This window comes from Anomaloglossus baeobatrachus, unplaced genomic scaffold, assembly GCF_048569485.1.
Source record: "Anomaloglossus baeobatrachus isolate aAnoBae1 unplaced genomic scaffold, aAnoBae1.hap1 Scaffold_2936, whole genome shotgun sequence".
NCBI classification, from domain to species: domain Eukaryota; kingdom Metazoa; phylum Chordata; class Amphibia; order Anura; family Aromobatidae; genus Anomaloglossus; species Anomaloglossus baeobatrachus.
Genome location: NW_027442381.1, coordinates 1 through 19189, shown reverse-complemented (window position 1 = coordinate 19189; position 19189 = coordinate 1). Strand labels below are relative to the sequence as shown.

The 19189-nt window shown below is 46.8% G+C and overlaps 12 non-coding genes and 1 pseudogene across 12 annotated transcripts; all 13 read left to right on the top strand.

The window, feature by feature from the left end:
• Nucleotides 1-782: 782 nt before the first annotated feature.
• On the top strand, nt 783-973 carry LOC142267181 (U2 spliceosomal RNA). The gene has a single exon (XR_012733116.1). It is a non-coding gene; the product is annotated as a U2 spliceosomal RNA (small nuclear RNA).
• Nucleotides 974-2360: 1387 nt separating this feature from the next.
• Nucleotides 2361-2551, top strand: LOC142267170 (U2 spliceosomal RNA). The gene has a single exon (XR_012733110.1). It is a non-coding gene; the product is annotated as a U2 spliceosomal RNA (small nuclear RNA).
• A 1387-nt stretch (nt 2552-3938) lies between these two features.
• On the top strand, nt 3939-4129 carry LOC142267158 (U2 spliceosomal RNA). The gene has a single exon (XR_012733099.1). It is a non-coding gene; the product is annotated as a U2 spliceosomal RNA (small nuclear RNA).
• A 1387-nt stretch (nt 4130-5516) lies between these two features.
• LOC142267226 (U2 spliceosomal RNA) lies at nt 5517-5707 on the top strand. Its single transcript, XR_012733157.1, has one exon. It is a non-coding gene; the product is annotated as a U2 spliceosomal RNA (small nuclear RNA).
• Nucleotides 5708-7094: 1387 nt separating this feature from the next.
• Nucleotides 7095-7285, top strand: LOC142267214 (U2 spliceosomal RNA). The gene has a single exon (XR_012733146.1). It is a non-coding gene; the product is annotated as a U2 spliceosomal RNA (small nuclear RNA).
• Nucleotides 7286-8671: 1386 nt separating this feature from the next.
• Nucleotides 8672-8862, top strand: LOC142267202 (U2 spliceosomal RNA). The gene has a single exon (XR_012733135.1). It is a non-coding gene; the product is annotated as a U2 spliceosomal RNA (small nuclear RNA).
• Nucleotides 8863-10249: 1387 nt separating this feature from the next.
• On the top strand, nt 10250-10440 carry LOC142267190 (U2 spliceosomal RNA). The gene has a single exon (XR_012733124.1). It is a non-coding gene; the product is annotated as a U2 spliceosomal RNA (small nuclear RNA).
• Nucleotides 10441-11829: 1389 nt separating this feature from the next.
• On the top strand, nt 11830-12022 carry LOC142267165 (U2 spliceosomal RNA). Its single transcript, XR_012733106.1, has one exon. It is a non-coding gene; the product is annotated as a U2 spliceosomal RNA (small nuclear RNA).
• A 1398-nt stretch (nt 12023-13420) lies between these two features.
• Nucleotides 13421-13565, top strand: LOC142267178 (U2 spliceosomal RNA; annotated as a pseudogene).
• A 681-nt stretch (nt 13566-14246) lies between these two features.
• LOC142267174 (U2 spliceosomal RNA) lies at nt 14247-14446 on the top strand. Its single transcript, XR_012733114.1, has one exon. It is a non-coding gene; the product is annotated as a U2 spliceosomal RNA (small nuclear RNA).
• Nucleotides 14447-15841: 1395 nt separating this feature from the next.
• On the top strand, nt 15842-16037 carry LOC142267168 (U2 spliceosomal RNA). The gene has a single exon (XR_012733108.1). It is a non-coding gene; the product is annotated as a U2 spliceosomal RNA (small nuclear RNA).
• A 1391-nt stretch (nt 16038-17428) lies between these two features.
• LOC142267151 (U2 spliceosomal RNA) lies at nt 17429-17619 on the top strand. Its single transcript, XR_012733093.1, has one exon. It is a non-coding gene; the product is annotated as a U2 spliceosomal RNA (small nuclear RNA).
• Nucleotides 17620-19006: 1387 nt separating this feature from the next.
• LOC142267167 (U2 spliceosomal RNA) lies at nt 19007-19189 on the top strand (the record flags this gene model as incomplete). The annotated part of the gene is made up of 1 exon (XR_012733107.1): nt 19007-19189. It is a non-coding gene; the product is annotated as a U2 spliceosomal RNA (small nuclear RNA).

Genomic DNA, 19189 nt, shown 5'->3' with positions numbered 1-19189 from the left:
CGTCAAATACTAAGAAAGGGCGGCCTATGAAAGAATTACTACTTTCAATAAGTACACTTAAACGGCTAATTGGGAATAGAAAAACTGTAAAAAGCCCTCTGAGAAAGCCCCCCTCTAACCTTTGATAGTAAGCTTTTCTGTAGTCTGCCTGTTGATGTATTTTCCGTTTGAACTGTGCACAACATGAAGAGACGGAACACTGGCGGCTTGTCACAATGCCCCCCGATGACATCACAATAGCGCTGCTGCCTAGAAAACAAGCTGCGCAGAAGAAGTTGTTCTTTGGGTGGGAGGGTGGGCTAGTGGAAGGAGGGGGCAATCTCTTTTTTTCCCGGGTGGTAGGGGGATGACAGGAGAAGGGAAGCGGGTGGTGAGAAAGGTACAGAGGGCAGGGTTTGGGGGCTGGGAAGGAAAGGGAAAAGATTAGGGTTTGGGGATGATGAAAGGGCTTTCTACGGGTAAGGATGGCAAAGGGTGGCAGTGACGGAAAGTCAGGCAACCTGTCCTGTCCGTCTTTTTGTATCGTGAATTGGAAAGACTGCAAGGGGGAGGGGAGTTGCTTGCGCCCTAAAGGAGGAGTTATTCAGATTCATTGCAGTGGGCGGCGGCTGCAAAACGCACCATTCTTCTTGTTTTGGCTCTGCAAAGCAGCCTTTTCAAGGGTTGGCTTGGGTGACAAAATGTCTTGTGTAGGCGTGGGTTTGTCTCCCTCTCGCTCTCTCTCCCTAAGATGTGTCCGGCATAGGCCAGGGTGCCACTCGAGGCCCAAACCAATTCTGGTTATCGCTTCTCGGCCTTTTGGCTAAGATCAAGTGTAGTATCTGTTCTTATCAGTTTAATATCTGATACGTCCCCTATCTGGGGACCATATATTAAATGGATTTTTAGAACAGGGAGATGGAAAAAGAGCTTGCTCTGTCCACTCCACGCATTGACCTGGTATTGCAGTACCTCCAGGAACGGTGCACCCCTTCTTAACCCAGTTTCCAAAAGCAGAACTCAATTCACCTGATTCATATTAGCCCGATTTAATGAATTGGAAGAAAGCATACGTCTTCATATGCACCTCAATTTGGCCCATTCACTTTTCACACTTCCTCCTTTTGTTTTTTATCTTTCACACTTTTGACTTTCTTTATTCATCCAAATAGCAAACTCATCACCACTCAACCTGACCAACTCGGCTATGTCCCCGTGCTGCAGTTCTCTGTCTTATCTAGATCATTTGCAATTGAATGGAATAGATCCCTTTTGGACAAAGTGGATTCACCTGCTGCTGCAGTGACCACAGGTGTGATAACATCTAGAATTGGCATCTGGTGCGATCTCTCCGCTTCCACTCCAAAGAAAGTTACCTGTTTATTCCTATCATGCATTGGTTTTTGGGGTTTTCTTTGAGTAATGATGATCTCTTTAGTAGTCTGTTGGCGCCCTCTCCTGGAGGAATAGTTTGCTTGCTCTTGGACATTCTAAAAGAGAGGTCATGATAGACATTGAGCTTCTGAGCTCAATTGGGGACAGTCATGGGTGATGAATGTTTGCAACCTACTGCGAAGCCTCATACCGCAATATAAGGAACGTCAAATACTAAGAAAGGGCGGCCTATGAAAGAATTACTACTTTCAATAAGTACACTTAAACGGCTAATTGGGAATAGAAAAACTGTAAAAAGCCCTCTGAGAAAGCCCCCCTCTAACCTTTGATAGTAAGCTTTTCTGTAGTCTGCCTGTTGATGTATTTTCCGTTTGAACTGTGCACAACATGAAGAGACGGAACACTGGCGGCTTGTCACAATGCCCCCCGATGACATCACAATAGCGCTGCTGCCTAGAAAACAAGCTGCGCAGAAGAAGTTGTTCTTTGGGTGGGAGGGTGGGCTAGTGGAAGGAGGGGGCAATCTCTTTTTTTCCCGGGTGGTAGGGGGATGACAGGAGAAGGGAAGCGGGTGGTGAGAAAGGTACAGAGGGCAGGGTTTGGGGGCTGGGAAGGAAAGGGAAAAGATTAGGGTTTGGGGATGATGAAAGGGCTTTCTACGGGTAAGGATGGCAAAGGGTGGCAGTGACGGAAAGTCAGGCAACCTGTCCTGTCCGTCTTTTTGTATCGTGAATTGGAAAGACTGCAAGGGGGAGGGGAGTTGCTTGCGCCCTAAAGGAGGAGTTATTCAGATTCATTGCAGTGGGCGGCGGCTGCAAAACGCACCATTCTTCTTGTTTTGGCTCTGCAAAGCAGCCTTTTCAAGGGTTGGCTTGGGTGACAAAATGTCTTGTGTAGGCGTGGGTTTGTCTCCCTCTCGCTCTCTCTCCCTAAGATGTGTCCGGCATAGGCCAGGGTGCCACTCGAGGCCCAAACCAATTCTGGTTATCGCTTCTCGGCCTTTTGGCTAAGATCAAGTGTAGTATCTGTTCTTATCAGTTTAATATCTGATACGTCCCCTATCTGGGGACCATATATTAAATGGATTTTTAGAACAGGGAGATGGAAAAAGAGCTTGCTCTGTCCACTCCACGCATTGACCTGGTATTGCAGTACCTCCAGGAACGGTGCACCCCTTCTTAACCCAGTTTCCAAAAGCAGAACTCAATTCACCTGATTCATATTAGCCCGATTTAATGAATTGGAAGAAAGCATACGTCTTCATATGCACCTCAATTTGGCCCATTCACTTTTCACACTTCCTCCTTTTGTTTTTTATCTTTCACACTTTTGACTTTCTTTATTCATCCAAATAGCAAACTCATCACCACTCAACCTGACCAACTCGGCTATGTCCCCGTGCTGCAGTTCTCTGTCTTATCTAGATCATTTGCAATTGAATGGAATAGATCCCTTTTGGACAAAGTGGATTCACCTGCTGCTGCAGTGACCACAGGTGTGATAACATCTAGAATTGGCATCTGGTGCGATCTCTCCGCTTCCACTCCAAAGAAAGTTACCTGTTTATTCCTATCATGCATTGGTTTTTGGGGTTTTCTTTGAGTAATGATGATCTCTTTAGTAGTCTGTTGGCGCCCTCTCCTGGAGGAATAGTTTGCTTGCTCTTGGACATTCTAAAAGAGAGGTCATGATAGACATTGAGCTTCTGAGCTCAATTGGGGACAGTCATGGGTGATGAATGTTTGCAACCTACTGCGAAGCCTCATACCGCAATATAAGGAACGTCAACTACTAAGAAAGGGCGGCCTATGAAAGAATTACTACTTTCAATAAGTACACTTAAACGGCTAATTGGGAATAGAAAAACTGTAAAAAGCCCTCTGAGAAAGCCCCCCTCTAACCTTTGATAGTAAGCTTTTCTGTAGTCTGCCTGTTGATGTATTTTCCGTTTGAACTGTGCACAACATGAAGAGACGGAACACTGGCGGCTTGTCACAATGCCCCCCGATGACATCACAATAGCGCTGCTGCCTAGAAAACAAGCTGCGCAGAAGAAGTTGTTCTTTGGGTGGGAGGGTGGGCTAGTGGAAGGAGGGGGCAATCTCTTTTTTTCCCGGGTGGTAGGGGGATGACAGGAGAAGGGAAGCGGGTGGTGAGAAAGGTACAGAGGGCAGGGTTTGGGGGCTGGGAAGGAAAGGGAAAAGATTAGGGTTTGGGGATGATGAAAGGGCTTTCTACGGGTAAGGATGGCAAAGGGTGGCAGTGACGGAAAGTCAGGCAACCTGTCCTGTCCGTCTTTTTGTATCGTGAATTGGAAAGACTGCAAGGGGGAGGGGAGTTGCTTGCGCCCTAAAGGAGGAGTTATTCAGATTCATTGCAGTGGGCGGCGGCTGCAAAACGCACCATTCTTCTTGTTTTGGCTCTGCAAAGCAGCCTTTTCAAGGGTTGGCTTGGGTGACAAAATGTCTTGTGTAGGCGTGGGTTTGTCTCCCTCTCGCTCTCTCTCCCTAAGATGTGTCCGGCATAGGCCAGGGTGCCACTCGAGGCCCAAACCAATTCTGGTTATCGCTTCTCGGCCTTTTGGCTAAGATCAAGTGTAGTATCTGTTCTTATCAGTTTAATATCTGATACGTCCCCTATCTGGGGACCATATATTAAATGGATTTTTAGAACAGGGAGATGGAAAAAGAGCTTGCTCTGTCCACTCCACGCATTGACCTGGTATTGCAGTACCTCCAGGAACGGTGCACCCCTTCTTAACCCAGTTTCCAAAAGCAGAACTCAATTCACCTGATTCATATTAGCCCGATTTAATGAATTGGAAGAAAGCATACGTCTTCATATGCACCTCAATTTGGCCCATTCACTTTTCACACTTCCTCCTTTTGTTTTTTATCTTTCACACTTTTGACTTTCTTTATTCATCCAAATAGCAAACTCATCACCACTCAACCTGACCAACTCGGCTATGTCCCCGTGCTGCAGTTCTCTGTCTTATCTAGATCATTTGCAATTGAATGGAATAGATCCCTTTTGGACAAAGTGGATTCACCTGCTGCTGCAGTGACCACAGGTGTGATAACATCTAGAATTGGCATCTGGTGCGATCTCTCCGCTTCCACTCCAAAGAAAGTTACCTGTTTATTCCTATCATGCATTGGTTTTTGGGGTTTTCTTTGAGTAATGATGATCTCTTTAGTAGTCTGTTGGCGCCCTCTCCTGGAGGAATAGTTTGCTTGCTCTTGGACATTCTAAAAGAGAGGTCATGATAGACATTGAGCTTCTGAGCTCAATTGGGGACAGTCATGGGTGATGAATGTTTGCAACCTACTGCGAAGCCTCATACCGCAATATAAGGAACGTCAAATACTAAGAAAGGGCGGCCTATGAAAGAATTACTACTTTCAATAAGTACACTTAAACGGCTAATTGGGAATAGAAAAACTGTAAAAAGCCCTCTGAGAAAGCCCCCCTCTAACCTTTGATAGTAAGCTTTTCTGTAGTCTGCCTGTTGATGTATTTTCCGTTTGAACTGTGCACAACATGAAGAGACGGAACACTGGCGGCTTGTCACAATGCCCCCCGATGACATCACAATAGCGCTGCTGCCTAGAAAACAAGCTGCGCAGAAGAAGTTGTTCTTTGGGTGGGAGGGTGGGCTAGTGGAAGGAGGGGGCAATCTCTTTTTTTCCCGGGTGGTAGGGGGATGACAGGAGAAGGGAAGCGGGTGGTGAGAAAGGTACAGAGGGCAGGGTTTGGGGGCTGGGAAGGAAAGGGAAAAGATTAGGGTTTGGGGATGATGAAAGGGCTTTCTACGGGTAAGGATGGCAAAGGGTGGCAGTGACGGAAAGTCAGGCAACCTGTCCTGTCCGTCTTTTTGTATCGTGAATTGGAAAGACTGCAAGGGGGAGGGGAGTTGCTTGCGCCCTAAAGGAGGAGTTATTCAGATTCATTGCAGTGGGCGGCGGCTGCAAAACGCACCATTCTTCTTGTTTTGGCTCTGCAAAGCAGCCTTTTCAAGGGTTGGCTTGGGTGACAAAATGTCTTGTGTAGGCGTGGGTTTGTCTCCCTCTCGCTCTCTCTCCCTAAGATGTGTCCGGCATAGGCCAGGGTGCCACTCGAGGCCCAAACCAATTCTGGTTATCGCTTCTCGGCCTTTTGGCTAAGATCAAGTGTAGTATCTGTTCTTATCAGTTTAATATCTGATACGTCCCCTATCTGGGGACCATATATTAAATGGATTTTTAGAACAGGGAGATGGAAAAAGAGCTTGCTCTGTCCACTCCACGCATTGACCTGGTATTGCAGTACCTCCAGGAACGGTGCACCCCTTCTTAACCCAGTTTCCAAAAGCAGAACTCAATTCACCTGATTCATATTAGCCCGATTTAATGAATTGGAAGAAAGCATACGTCTTCATATGCACCTCAATTTGGCCCATTCACTTTTCACACTTCCTCCTTTTGTTTTTTATCTTTCACACTTTTGACTTTCTTTATTCATCCAAATAGCAAACTCATCACCACTCAACCTGACCAACTCGGCTATGTCCCCGTGCTGCAGTTCTCTGTCTTATCTAGATCATTTGCAATTGAATGGAATAGATCCCTTTTGGACAAAGTGGATTCACCTGCTGCTGCAGTGACCACAGGTGTGATAACATCTAGAATTGGCATCTGGTGCGATCTCTCCGCTTCCACTCCAAAGAAAGTTACCTGTTTATTCCTATCATGCATTGGTTTTTGGGGTTTTCTTTGAGTAATGATGATCTCTTTAGTAGTCTGTTGGCGCCCTCTCCTGGAGGAATAGTTTGCTTGCTCTTGGACATTCTAAAAGAGAGGTCATGATAGACATTGAGCTTCTGAGCTCAATTGGGGACAGTCATGGGTGATGAATGTTTGCAACCTACTGCGAAGCCTCATACCGCAATATAAGGAACGTCAAATACTAAGAAAGGGCGGCCTATGAAAGAATTACTACTTTCAATAAGTACACTTAAACGGCTAATTGGGAATAGAAAAACTGTAAAAAGCCCTCTGAGAAAGCCCCCCTCTAACCTTTGATAGTAAGCTTTTCTGTAGTCTGCCTGTTGATGTATTTTCCGTTTGAACTGTGCACAACATGAAGAGACGGAACACTGGCGGCTTGTCACAATGCCCCCCGATGACATCACAATATCGCTGCTGCCTAGAAAACAAGCTGCGCAGAAGAAGTTGTTCTTTGGGTGGGAGGGTGGGCTAGTGGAAGGAGGGGGCAATCTCTTTTTTTCCCGGGTGGTAGGGGGATGACAGGAGAAGGGAAGCGGGTGGTGAGAAAGGTACAGAGGGCAGGGTTTGGGGGCTGGGAAGGAAAGGGAAAAGATTAGGGTTTGGGGATGATGAAAGGGCTTTCTACGGGTAAGGATGGCAAAGGGTGGCAGTGACGGAAAGTCAGGCAACCTGTCCTGTCCGTCTTTTTGTATCGTGAATTGGAAAGACTGCAAGGGGGAGGGGAGTTGCTTGCGCCCTAAAGGAGGAGTTATTCAGATTCATTGCAGTGGGCGGCGGCTGCAAAACGCACCATTCTTCTTGTTTTGGCTCTGCAAAGCAGCCTTTTCAAGGGTTGGCTTGGGTGACAAAATGTCTTGTGTAGGCGTGGGTTTGTCTCCCTCTCGCTCTCTCTCCCTAAGATGTGTCCGGCATAGGCCAGGGTGCCACTCGAGGCCCAAACCAATTCTGGTTATCGCTTCTCGGCCTTTTGGCTAAGATCAAGTGTAGTATCTGTTCTTATCAGTTTAATATCTGATACGTCCCCTATCTGGGGACCATATATTAAATGGATTTTTAGAACAGGGAGATGGAAAAAGAGCTTGCTCTGTCCACTCCACGCATTGACCTGGTATTGCAGTACCTCCAGGAACGGTGCACCCCTTCTTAACCCAGTTTCCAAAAGCAGAACTCAATTCACCTGATTCATATTAGCCCGATTTAATGAATTGGAAGAAAGCATACGTCTTCATATGCACCTCAATTTGGCCCATTCACTTTTCACACTTCCTCCTTTTGTTTTTTATCTTTCACACTTTTGACTTTCTTTATTCATCCAAATAGCAAACTCATCACCACTCAACCTGACCAACTCGGCTATGTCCCCGTGCTGCAGTTCTCTGTCTTATCTAGATCATTTGCAATTGAATGGAATAGATCCCTTTTGGACAAAGTGGATTCACCTGCTGCTGCAGTGACCACAGGTGTGATAACATCTAGAATTGGCATCTGGTGCGATCTCTCCGCTTCCACTCCAAAGAAAGTTACCTGTTTATTCCTATCATGCATTGGTTTTTGGGGTTTTCTTTGAGTAATGATGATCTCTTTAGTAGTCTGTTGGCGCCCTCTCCTGGAGGAATAGTTTGCTTGCTCTTGGACATTCTAAAAGAGAGGTCATGATAGACATTGAGCTTCTGAGCTCAATTGGGGACAGTCATGGGTGATGAATGTTTGCAACCTACTGCGAAGCCTCATACCGCAATATAAGGAACGTCAAATACTAAGAAAGGGCGGCCTATGAAAGAATTACTACTTTCAATAAGTACACTTAAACGGCTAATTGGGAATAGAAAAACTGTAAAAAGCCCTCTGAGAAAGCCCCCCTCTAACCTTTGATAGTAAGCTTTTCTGTAGTCTGCCTGTTGATGTATTTTCCGTTTGAACTGTGCACAACATGAAGAGACGGAACACTGGCGGCTTGTCACAATGCCCCCCGATGACATCACAATAGCGCTGCTGCCTAGAAAACAAGCTGCGCAGAAGAAGTTGTTCTTTGGGTGGGAGGGTGGGCTAGTGGAAGGAGGGGGCAATCTCTTTTTTTCCGGGTGGTAGGGGGATGACAGGAGAAGGGAAGCGGGTGGTGAGAAAGGTACAGAGGGCAGGGTTTGGGGGCTGGGAAGGAAAGGGAAAAGATTAGGGTTTGGGGATGATGAAAGGGCTTTCTACGGGTAAGGATGGCAAAGGGTGGCAGTGACGGAAAGTCAGGCAACCTGTCCTGTCCGTCTTTTTGTATCGTGAATTGGAAAGACTGCAAGGGGGAGGGGAGTTGCTTGCGCCCTAAAGGAGGAGTTATTCAGATTCATTGCAGTGGGCGGCGGCTGCAAAACGCACCATTCTTCTTGTTTTGGCTCTGCAAAGCAGCCTTTTCAAGGGTTGGCTTGGGTGACAAAATGTCTTGTGTAGGCGTGGGTTTGTCTCCCTCTCGCTCTCTCTCCCTAAGATGTGTCCGGCATAGGCCAGGGTGCCACTCGAGGCCCAAACCAATTCTGGTTATCGCTTCTCGGCCTTTTGGCTAAGATCAAGTGTAGTATCTGTTCTTATCAGTTTAATATCTGATACGTCCCCTATCTGGGGACCATATATTAAATGGATTTTTAGAACAGGGAGATGGAAAAAGAGCTTGCTCTGTCCACTCCACGCATTGACCTGGTATTGCAGTACCTCCAGGAACGGTGCACCCCTTCTTAACCCAGTTTCCAAAAGCAGAACTCAATTCACCTGATTCATATTAGCCCGATTTAATGAATTGGAAGAAAGCATACGTCTTCATATGCACCTCAATTTGGCCCATTCACTTTTCACACTTCCTCCTTTTGTTTTTTATCTTTCACACTTTTGACTTTCTTTATTCATCCAAATAGCAAACTCATCACCACTCAACCTGACCAACTCGGCTATGTCCCCGTGCTGCAGTTCTCTGTCTTATCTAGATCATTTGCAATTGAATGGAATAGATCCCTTTTGGACAAAGTGGATTCACCTGCTGCTGCAGTGACCACAGGTGTGATAACATCTAGAATTGGCATCTGGTGCGATCTCTCCGCTTCCACTCCAAAGAAAGTTACCTGTTTATTCCTATCATGCATTGGTTTTTGGGGTTTTCTTTGAGTAATGATGATCTCTTTAGTAGTCTGTTGGCGCCCTCTCCTGGAGGAATAGTTTGCTTGCTCTTGGACATTCTAAAAGAGAGGTCATGATAGACATTGAGCTTCTGAGCTCAATTGGGGACAGTCATGGGTGATGAATGTTTGCAACCTACTGCGAAGCCTCATACCGCAATATAAGGAACGTCAAATACTAAGAAAGGGCGGCCTATGAAAGAATTACTACTTTCAATAAGTACACTTAAACGGCTAATTGGGAATAGAAAAACTGTAAAAAGCCCTCTGAGAAAGCCCCCCTCTAACCTTTGATAGTAAGCTTTTCTGTAGTCTGCCTGTTGATGTATTTTCCGTTTGAACTGTGCACAACATGAAGAGACGGAACACTGGCGGCTTGTCACAATGCCCCCCGATGACATCACAATAGCGCTGCTGCCTAGAAAACAAGCTGCGCAGAAGAAGTTGTTCTTTGGGTGGGAGGGTGGGCTAGTGGAAGGAGGGGGCAATCTCTTTTTTTCCCGGGTGGTAGGGGGATGACAGGAGAAGGGAAGCGGGTGGTGAGAAAGGTACAGAGGGCAGGGTTTGGGGGCTGGGAAGGAAAGGGAAAAGATTAGGGTTTGGGGATGATGAAAGGGCTTTCTACGGGTAAGGATGGCAAAGGGTGGCAGTGACGGAAAGTCAGGCAACCTGTCCTGTCCGTCTTTTTGTATCGTGAATTGGAAAGACTGCAAGGGGGAGGGGAGTTGCTTGCGCCCTAAAGGAGGAGTTATTCAGATTCATTGCAGTGGGCGGCGGCTGCAAAACGCACCATTCTTCTTGTTTTGGCTCTGCAAAGCAGCCTTTTCAAGGGTTGGCTTGGGTGACAAAATGTCTTGTGTAGGCGTGGGTTTGTCTCCCTCTCGCTCTCTCTCCCTAAGATGTGTCCGGCATAGGCCAGGGTGCCACTCGAGGCCCAAACCAATTCTGGTTATCGCTTCTCGGCCTTTTGGCTAAGATCAAGTGTAGTATCTGTTCTTATCAGTTTAATATCTGATACGTCCCCTATCTGGGGACCATATATTAAATGGATTTTTAGAACAGGGAGATGGAAAAAGAGCTTGCTCTGTCCACTCCACGCATTGACCTGGTATTGCAGTACCTCCAGGAACGGTGCACCCCTTCTTAACCCAGTTTCCAAAAGCAGAACTCAATTCACCTGATTCATATTAGCCCGATTTAATGAATTGGAAGAAAGCATACGTCTTCATATGCACCTCAATTTGGCCCATTCACTTTTCACACTTCCTCCTTTTGTTTTTTATCTTTCACACTTTTGACTTTCTTTATTCATCCAAATAGCAAACTCATCACCACTCAACCTGACCAACTCGGCTATGTCCCCGTGCTGCAGTTCTCTGTCTTATCTAGATCATTTGCAATTGAATGGAATAGATCCCTTTTGGACAAAGTGGATTCACCTGCTGCTGCAGTGACCACAGGTGTGATAACATCTAGAATTGGCATCTGGTGCGATCTCTCCGCTTCCACTCCAAAGAAAGTTACCTGTTTTATTCCTATCATGCATTGGTTTTTGGGGTTTTCTTTGAGTAATGATGATCTCTTTAGTAGTCTGTTGGCGCCCTCTCCTGGAGGAATAGTTTGCTTGCTCTTGGACATTCTAAAAGAGAGGTCATGATAGACATTGAGCTTCTGAGCTCAATTGGGGACAGTCATGGGTGATGAATGTTTGCAACCTACTGCGAAGCCTCATACCGCAATATAAGGAACGTCAAATACTAAGAAAGGGCGGCCTATGAAAGAATTACTACTTTCAATAAGTACACTTAAACGGCTAATTGGGAATAGAAAAACTGTAAAAAGCCCTCTGAGAAAGCCCCCCTCTAACCTTTGATAGTAAGCTTTTCTGTAGTCTGCCTGTTGATGTATTTTCCGTTTGAACTGTGCACAACATGAAGAGACGGAACACTGGCGGCTTGTCACAATGCCCCCCGATGACATCACAATAGCGCTGCTGCCTAGAAAACAAGCTGCGCAGAAGAAGTTGTTCTTTGGGTGGGAGGGTGGGCTAGTGGAAGGAGGGGGCAATCTCTTTTTTTCCCGGGTGGTAGGGGGATGACAGGAGAAGGGAAGCGGGTGGTGAGAAAGGTACAGAGGGCAGGGTTTGGGGGCTGGGAAGGAAAGGGAAAAGATTAGGGTTTGGGGATGATGAAAGGGCTTTCTACGGGTAAGGATGGCAAAGGGTGGCAGTGACGGAAAGTCAGGCAACCTGTCCTGTCCGTCTTTTTGTATCGTGAATTGGAAAGACTGCAAGGGGGAGGGGGAGTTGCTTGCGCCCTAAGGAGGAGTTATTCAGATTCATTGCAGTGGGCGGCGGCTGCAAAACGCACCATTCTTCTTGTTTTGGCTCTGCAAAGCAGCCTTTTCAAGGGTTGGCTTGGGTGACAAAATGTCTTGTGTAGGCGTGGGTTTGTCTCCCTCTCGCTCTCTCTCCCCTAAGATGTGTCCGGCATAGGCCAGGGTGCCACTCGAGGCCCAAACCAATTCTGGTTATCGCTTCTCGGCCTTTTGGCTAAGATCAAGTGTAGTATCTGTTCTTATCAGTTTAATATCTGATACGTCCCCCTATCTGGGGGACCATATATTAAATGGATTTTTAGAACAGGGAGATGGAAAAAGAGCTTGCTCTGTCCACTCCACGCATTGACCTGGTATTGCAGTACCTCCAGGAACGGTGCAACCCCTTCTTAACCCAGTTTCCAAAAGCAGAACTCAATTCACCTGATTCATATTAGCCCGATTTAATGAATTGGAAGAAAGCATACGTCTTCATATGCACCTCAATTTGGCCCATTCACTTTTCACACTTCCTCCTTTTGTTTTTTTATCTTTCACACTTTTGACTTTCTTTATTCATCCAAATAGCAAACTCATCACCACTCAACCTGACCAACTCGGCTATGTCCCCGTGCTGCAGTTCTCTGTCTTATCTAGATCATTTGCAATTGAATGGAAATAGATCCCCTTTTGGACAAAGTGGATTCACCTGCTGCTGCAGTGACCACAGGTGTGATAACATCTAGAATTGGCATCTGGTGCGATCTCTCCGCTTCCACTCCAAAGAAAGTTACCTGTTTATTCCTATCATGCATTGGTTTTTGGGGTTTTCTTTGAGTAATGATGATCTCTTTAGTAGTCTGTTGGCGCCCCTCTCCTGGAGGAATAGTTTGCTTGCTCTTGGACATTCTAAAAGAGAGGTCATGATAGACATTGAGCTTCTGAGCTCAATTGGGGACAGTCATGGGTGATGAATGTTTGCAACCTACTGCGAAGCCTCATACCGCAATATAAGGAACGTCAAATACTAAGAAAGGGCGGCCTATGAAAGAATTACTACTTTCAATAAGTACACTTAAAACGGCTAATTGGGAATAGAAAAACTGTAAAAAGCCCTCTGAGAAAGCCCCCCCTCTAACCTTTGATAGTAAGCTTTTCTGTAGTCTGCCTGTTGATGTATTTTCCGTTTGAACTGTGCACAACATGAAGAGACGGAACACTGGCGGCTTGTCACAATGCCCCCCGATGACATCACAATAGCGCTGCTGCCTAGAAAACAAGCTGCGCAGAAGAAGTTGTTCTTTGGGTGGGAGGGTGGGCTAGTGGAAGGAGGGGGCAATCTCTTTTTTTCCCCGGGTGGTAGGGGGATGACAGGAGAAGGGAAGCGGGTGGTGAGAAAGGTACAGAGGGCAGGGTTTGGGGGCTGGGAAGGAAAGGGAAAAGATTAGGGTTTGGGGATGATGAAAGGGCTTTCTACGGGTAAGGATGGCAAAGGGTGGCAGTGACGGAAAGTCAGGCAACCTGTCCTGTCCGTCTTTTTGTATCGTGAATTGGAAAGACTGCAAGGGGGAGGGGAGTTGCTTGCGCCCTAAAGGAGGAGTTATTCAGATTCATTGCAGTGGGCGGCGGCTGCAAAACGCACCATTCTTCTTGTTTTGCTCTGCAAAGCAGCCCTTTTCAAGGGTTGGCTTGGGTGACAAAATGTCTTGTGTAGGCGTGGGTTTGTCTCCCTCTCGCTCTCTCTCCCCTAAGATGTGTCCCGGCATAGGCCAGGGTGCCACTCGAGGCCCCAAACCAATTCTGGTTATCGCTTCTCGGCCTTTTGGCTAAGATCAAGTGTAGTATTTTGGCTAAGATCAAGTGTAGTGTTGTTCGAAGAGGTGGTTTAAGCTCCAGGCCACCTTAGTACAATGATACAATGCACACTGGAAGGTTACGCTTGCTAGTACTCTGGGTGGATAGTATATTCATCTAGAGGAAAACATGGGCCCTACCAGGATCGAGGCTATTAGACTGAGTAAGGGTGGGGGGGCTATGGTACAACGTGCCCCCAGGACTGACGACCCTGGAGTGAGTCTGAGCTTGCTGGCTTGGGACCCCGGCAAGCCTTGGGCTCTGTAGCACACCGTACCTTGCCTTTTCATACTTTTTGAGCATATTACCCTATCCCGGCCTTCTGGCTAGGAAGGGAAATTTTTATAATCCCGGTCGGAGGTCTGGTCAGCTTTGGGCTGAGAAACTAACACCCGGTTGGAGGTCCGGGTCAGCTTCGGCTGAGAAACCAACACCGGTTGGAGGTCTGGGTCAGCTTCGGCTGAGAAACCAACACCCGGTTGGAGATCCGGTTAGCCTTGGGCTGAGAAACCAACACACGGTTGACGGTCCGGGCAGTCTCGGCTGCGAAACCAACGACTAGTAGCTCCCCTACTCCACTTGGGTAAGATGCCTCGGTGGACGCTGGGAGCAACAACAAGGCTCAACCCAGGCTTCGGCTTGGGGGAGCACCGAAGATCCTGACCCTCGCTGTGGCCTTCTGGCTCGGAGGGACGGGGTTGATTTTTGGGGATCCTCTTCTCACGGAGGGGTCCACACGAATCCTAGCCTTTGCACTGTTTTTGGTGTGACTTCGGTCATGCATTTTTGCGGTGCTTTGGAAAGCTTCATTAAATCAAAAAAAATCTGTTCTTATCAGTTTAATATCTGATACGTCCCCTATCTGGGGACCATATATTAAATGGATTTTTTAGAACAGGGAGATGGAAAAAGAGCTTGCTCTGTCCACTCCACGCATTGACCTGGTATTGCAGTACCTCCAGGAACGGTGCACCCCTTCTTAACCCAGTTTCCAAAAGCAGAACTCAATTCACCTGATTCATATTAGCCCGATTTAATGAATTGGAAGAAAGCATACGTCTTCATATGCACCTCAATTTGGCCCATTCACTTTTCACACTTCCTCCTTTTGTTTTTTATCTTTCACACTTTTGACTTTCTTTATTTCATCCAAATAGCAAACTCATCACCACTCAACCTGACCAACTCGGCTATGTCCCCGTGCTGCAGTTCTCTGTCTTATCTAGATCATTTGCAATTGAATGGAATAGATCCCTTTTGGACAAAGTGGATTCACCTGCTGCTGCAGTGACCACAGGTGTGATAACATCTAGAATTGGCATCTGGTGCGATCTCTCCGCTTCCACTCCAAAGAAAGTTACCTGTTTATTCCTATCATGCATTGGTTTTTGGGGTTTTCTTTGAGTAATGATGATCTCTTTAGTAGTCTGTTGGCGCCCTCTCCTGGAGGAATAGTTTGCTTGCTCTTGGACATTCTAAAAGAGAGGTCATGATAGACATTGAGCTTCTGAGCTCAATTGGGGGACAGTCATGGGTGATGAATGTTTGCAACCTACTGCGAAGCCTCATACCGCAATATAAGGAACGTCAAATACTAAGAAAGGGCGGCCTATGAAAGAATTACTACTTTCAATAAGTACACTTAAACGGCTAATTGGGAATAGAAAAAACTGTAAAAAGCCCTCTGAGAAAGCCCCCCTCTAACCTTTGATAGTAAGCTTTTCTGTAGTCTGCCTGTTGATGTATTTTCCGTTTGAACTGTGCACAACATGAAGAGACGGAACACTGGCGGCTTGTCACAATGCCCCCCGATGACATCACAATAGCGCTGCTGCCTAGAAAACAAGCTGCGCAGAAGAAGTTGTTCTTTGGGTGGGAGGGTGGGCTAGTGGAAGGAGGGGGCAATCTCTTTTTTTTCCCCGGGTGGTAGGGGGATGACAGGAGAAGGGAAGCGGGTGGTGAGAAAGGTACAGAGGGCAGGGTTTGGGGGCTGGGAAGGAAAGGGAAAAGATTAGGGTTTGGGGATGATGAAAGGGGCTTTCTACGGGTAAGGATGGCAAAGGGTGGCAGTGACGGAAAGTCAGGCAACCTGTCCTGTCCGTCTTTTTGTATCGTGAATTGGAAAGACTGCAAGGGGGAGGGGAGTTGCTTGCGCCCTAAAGGAGGAGTTATTCAGATTCATTGCAGTGGGGCGAGCGGCTGCAAAACGCACCATTCTTCTTGTTTTGGCTCTGCAAAGCAGCCTTTTCAAGGGTTGGCTTGGGTGACAAAATGTCTTGTGTAGGCGTGGGTTTGTCTCCCTCTCGCTCTCTCTCCCTAAGATGTGTCCGGCATAGGCCAGGGTGCCACTCGAGGCCCAAACCAATTCTGGTTATCGCTTCTCTCGGCCTTTTGGCTAAGATCAAGTGTAGTATCTGTTCTTATCAGTTTAATATCTGATACGTCCCCTAATCTGGGGACCATATATTAAATGGATTTTTAGAACAGGGAGATGGAAAAAGAGCTTGCTCTGTCCACTCCACGCATTGACCTGGTATTGCAGTACCCTCCCAGGAACGGTGCACCCCCTTCTTAACCCAGTTTCCAAAAGCAGAACTCAATTCACCTGATTCATATTAGCCCGATTTAATGAATTGGAAGAAAGCATACGTCTTCATATGCACCTCAATTTGGCCCATTCACTTTTCACACTTCCTCCTTTTGTTTTTTATCTTTCACACTTTTGACTTTCTTTATTCATCCAAATAGCAAACTCATCACCACTCAACCTGACCAACTCGGCTATGTCCCCGTGCTGCAGTTCTCTGTCTTATCTAGATCATTTGCAATTGAATGGAATAGATCCCCTTTTGGACAAAGTGGATTCACCTGCTGCTGCAGTGACCACAGGTGTGATAACATCTAGAATTGGCATCTGGTGCGATCTCTCCGCTTCCACTCCAAAGAAAGTTACCTGTTTATTCCTATCATGCATTGGTTTTTTGGGGTTTTCTTTGAGTAATGATGATCTCTTTAGTAGTCTGTTGGCGCCCTCTTCCTGGAGGAATAGTTTGCTTGCTCTTGGACATTCTAAAAGAGAGGTCATGATAGACATTGAGCTTCTGAGCTCAATTGGGGACAGTCATGGGTGATGAATGTTTGCAACCTACTGCGAAGCCTCATACCGCAATATAAGGAACGTCAAATACTAAGAAAGGGCGGCCTATGAAAGAATTACTACTTTCAATAAGTACACTTAAACGGCTAATTGGGAATAGAAAAACTGTAAAAAGCCCTCTGAGAAAGCCCCCCTCTAACCTTTGATAGTAAGCTTTTCTGTAGTCTGCCTGTTGATGTATTTTCCGTTTGAACTGTGCACAACATGAAGAGACGGAACACTGGCGGCTTGTCACAATGCCCCCCGATGACATCACAATAGCGCTGCTGCCTAGAAAACAAGCTGCGCAGAAGAAGTTGTTCTTTGGGTGGGAGGGTGGGCTAGTGGAAGGAGGGGGCAATCTCTTTTTTTCCCGGGTGGTAGGGGGATGACAGGAGAAGGGAAGCGGGTGGTGAGAAAGGTACAGAGGGCAGGGTTTGGGGGCTGGGAAGGAAAGGGAAAAGATTAGGGTTTGGGGATGATGAAAGGGCTTTCTACGGGTAAGGATGGCAAAGGGTGGCAGTGACGGAAAGTCAGGCAACCTGTCCTGTCCGTCTTTTTGTATCGTGAATTGGAAAGACTGCAAGGGGGAGGGGAGTTGCTTGCGCCCTAAAGGAGGAGTTATTCAGATTCATTGCAGTGGGCGGCGGCTGCAAAACGCACCATTCTTCTTGTTTTGGCTCTGCAAAGCAGCCTTTTCAAGGGTTGGCTTGGGTGACAAAATGTCTTGTGTAGGCGTGGGTTTGTCTCCCTCTCGCTCTCTCTCCCTAAGATGTGTCCGGCATAGGCCAGGGTGCCACACGAGGCCCAAACCAATTCTGGTTATCGCTTCTCGGCCTTTTGGCTAAGATCAAGTGTAGTATCTGTTCTTATCAGTTTAATATCTGATACGTCCCCTATCTGGGGACCATATATTAAATGGATTTTTAGAACAGGGAGATGGAAAAAGAGCTTGCTCTGTCCACTCCACGCATTGACCTGGTATTGCAGTACCTCCAGGAACGGTGCACCCCTTCTTAACCCAGTTTCCAAAAGCAGAACTCAATTCACCTGATTCATATTAGCCCGATTTAATGAATTGGAAGAAAGCATACGTCTTCATATGCACCTCAATTTGGCCCATTCACTTTTCACACTTCCTCCTTTTGTTTTTTATCTTTCACACTTTTGACTTTCTTTATTCATCCAAATAGCAAACTCATCACCACTCAACCTGACCAACTCGGCTATGTCCCCGTGCTGCAGTTCTCTGTCTTATCTAGATCATTTGCAATTGAATGGAATAGATCCCTTTTGGACAAAGTGGATTCACCTGCTGCTGCAGTGACCACAGGTGTGATAACATCTAGAATTGGCATCTGGTGCGATCTCTCCGCTTCCACTCCAAAGAAAGTTACCTGTTTATTCCTATCATGCATTGGTTTTTGGGGTTTTCTTTGAGTAATGATGATCTCTTTAGTAGTCTGTTGGCGCCCTCTCCTGGAGGAATAGTTTGCTTGCTCTTGGACATTCTAAAAGAGAGGTCATGATAGACATTGAGCTTCTGAGCTCAATTGGGGACAGTCATGGGTGATGAATGTTTGCAACCTACTGCGAAGCCTCATACCGCAATATAAGGAACGTCAAATACTAAGAAAGGGCGGCCTATGAAAGAATTACTACTTTCAATAAGTACACTTAAACGGCTAATTGGGAATAGAAAAACTGTAAAAAGCCCTCTGAGAAAGCCCCCCTCTAACCTTTGATAGTAAGCTTTTCTGTAGTCTGCCTGTTGATGTATTTTCCGTTTGAACTGTGCACAACATGAAGAGACGGAACACTGGCGGCTTGTCACAATGCCCCCCGATGACATCACAATAGCGCTGCTGCCTAGAAAACAAGCTGCGCAGAAGAAGTTGTTCTTTGGGTGGGAGGGTGGGCTAGTGGAAGGAGGGGGCAATCTCTTTTTTTCCCGGGTGGTAGGGGGATGACAGGAGAAGGGAAGCGGGTGGTGAGAAAGGTACAGAGGGCAGGGTTTGGGGGCTGGGAAGGAAAGGGAAAAGATTAGGGTTTGGGGATGATGAAAGGGCTTTCTACGGGTAAGGATGGCAAAGGGTGGCAGTGACGGAAAGTCAGGCAACCTGTCCTGTCCGTCTTTTTGTATCGTGAATTGGAAAGACTGCAAGGGGGAGGGGAGTTGCTTGCGCCCTAAAGGAGGAGTTATTCAGATTCATTGCAGTGGGCGGCGGCTGCAAAACGCACCATTCTTCTTGTTTTGGCTCTGCAAAGCAGCCTTTTCAAGGGTTGGCTTGGGTGACAAAATGTCTTGTGTAGGCGTGGGTTTGTCTCCCTCTCGCTCTCTCTCCCTAAGATGTGTCCGGCATAGGCCAGGGTGCCACTCGAGGCCCAAACCAATTCTGGTTATCGCTTCTCGGCCTTTTGGCTAAGATCAAGTGTAGTATCTGTTCTTATCAGTTTAATATCTGATACGTCCCCTATCTGGGGACCATATATTAAATGGATTTTTAGAACAGGGAGATGGAAAAAGAGCTTGCTCTGTCCACTCCACGCATTGACCTGGTATTGCAGTACCTCCAGGAACGGTG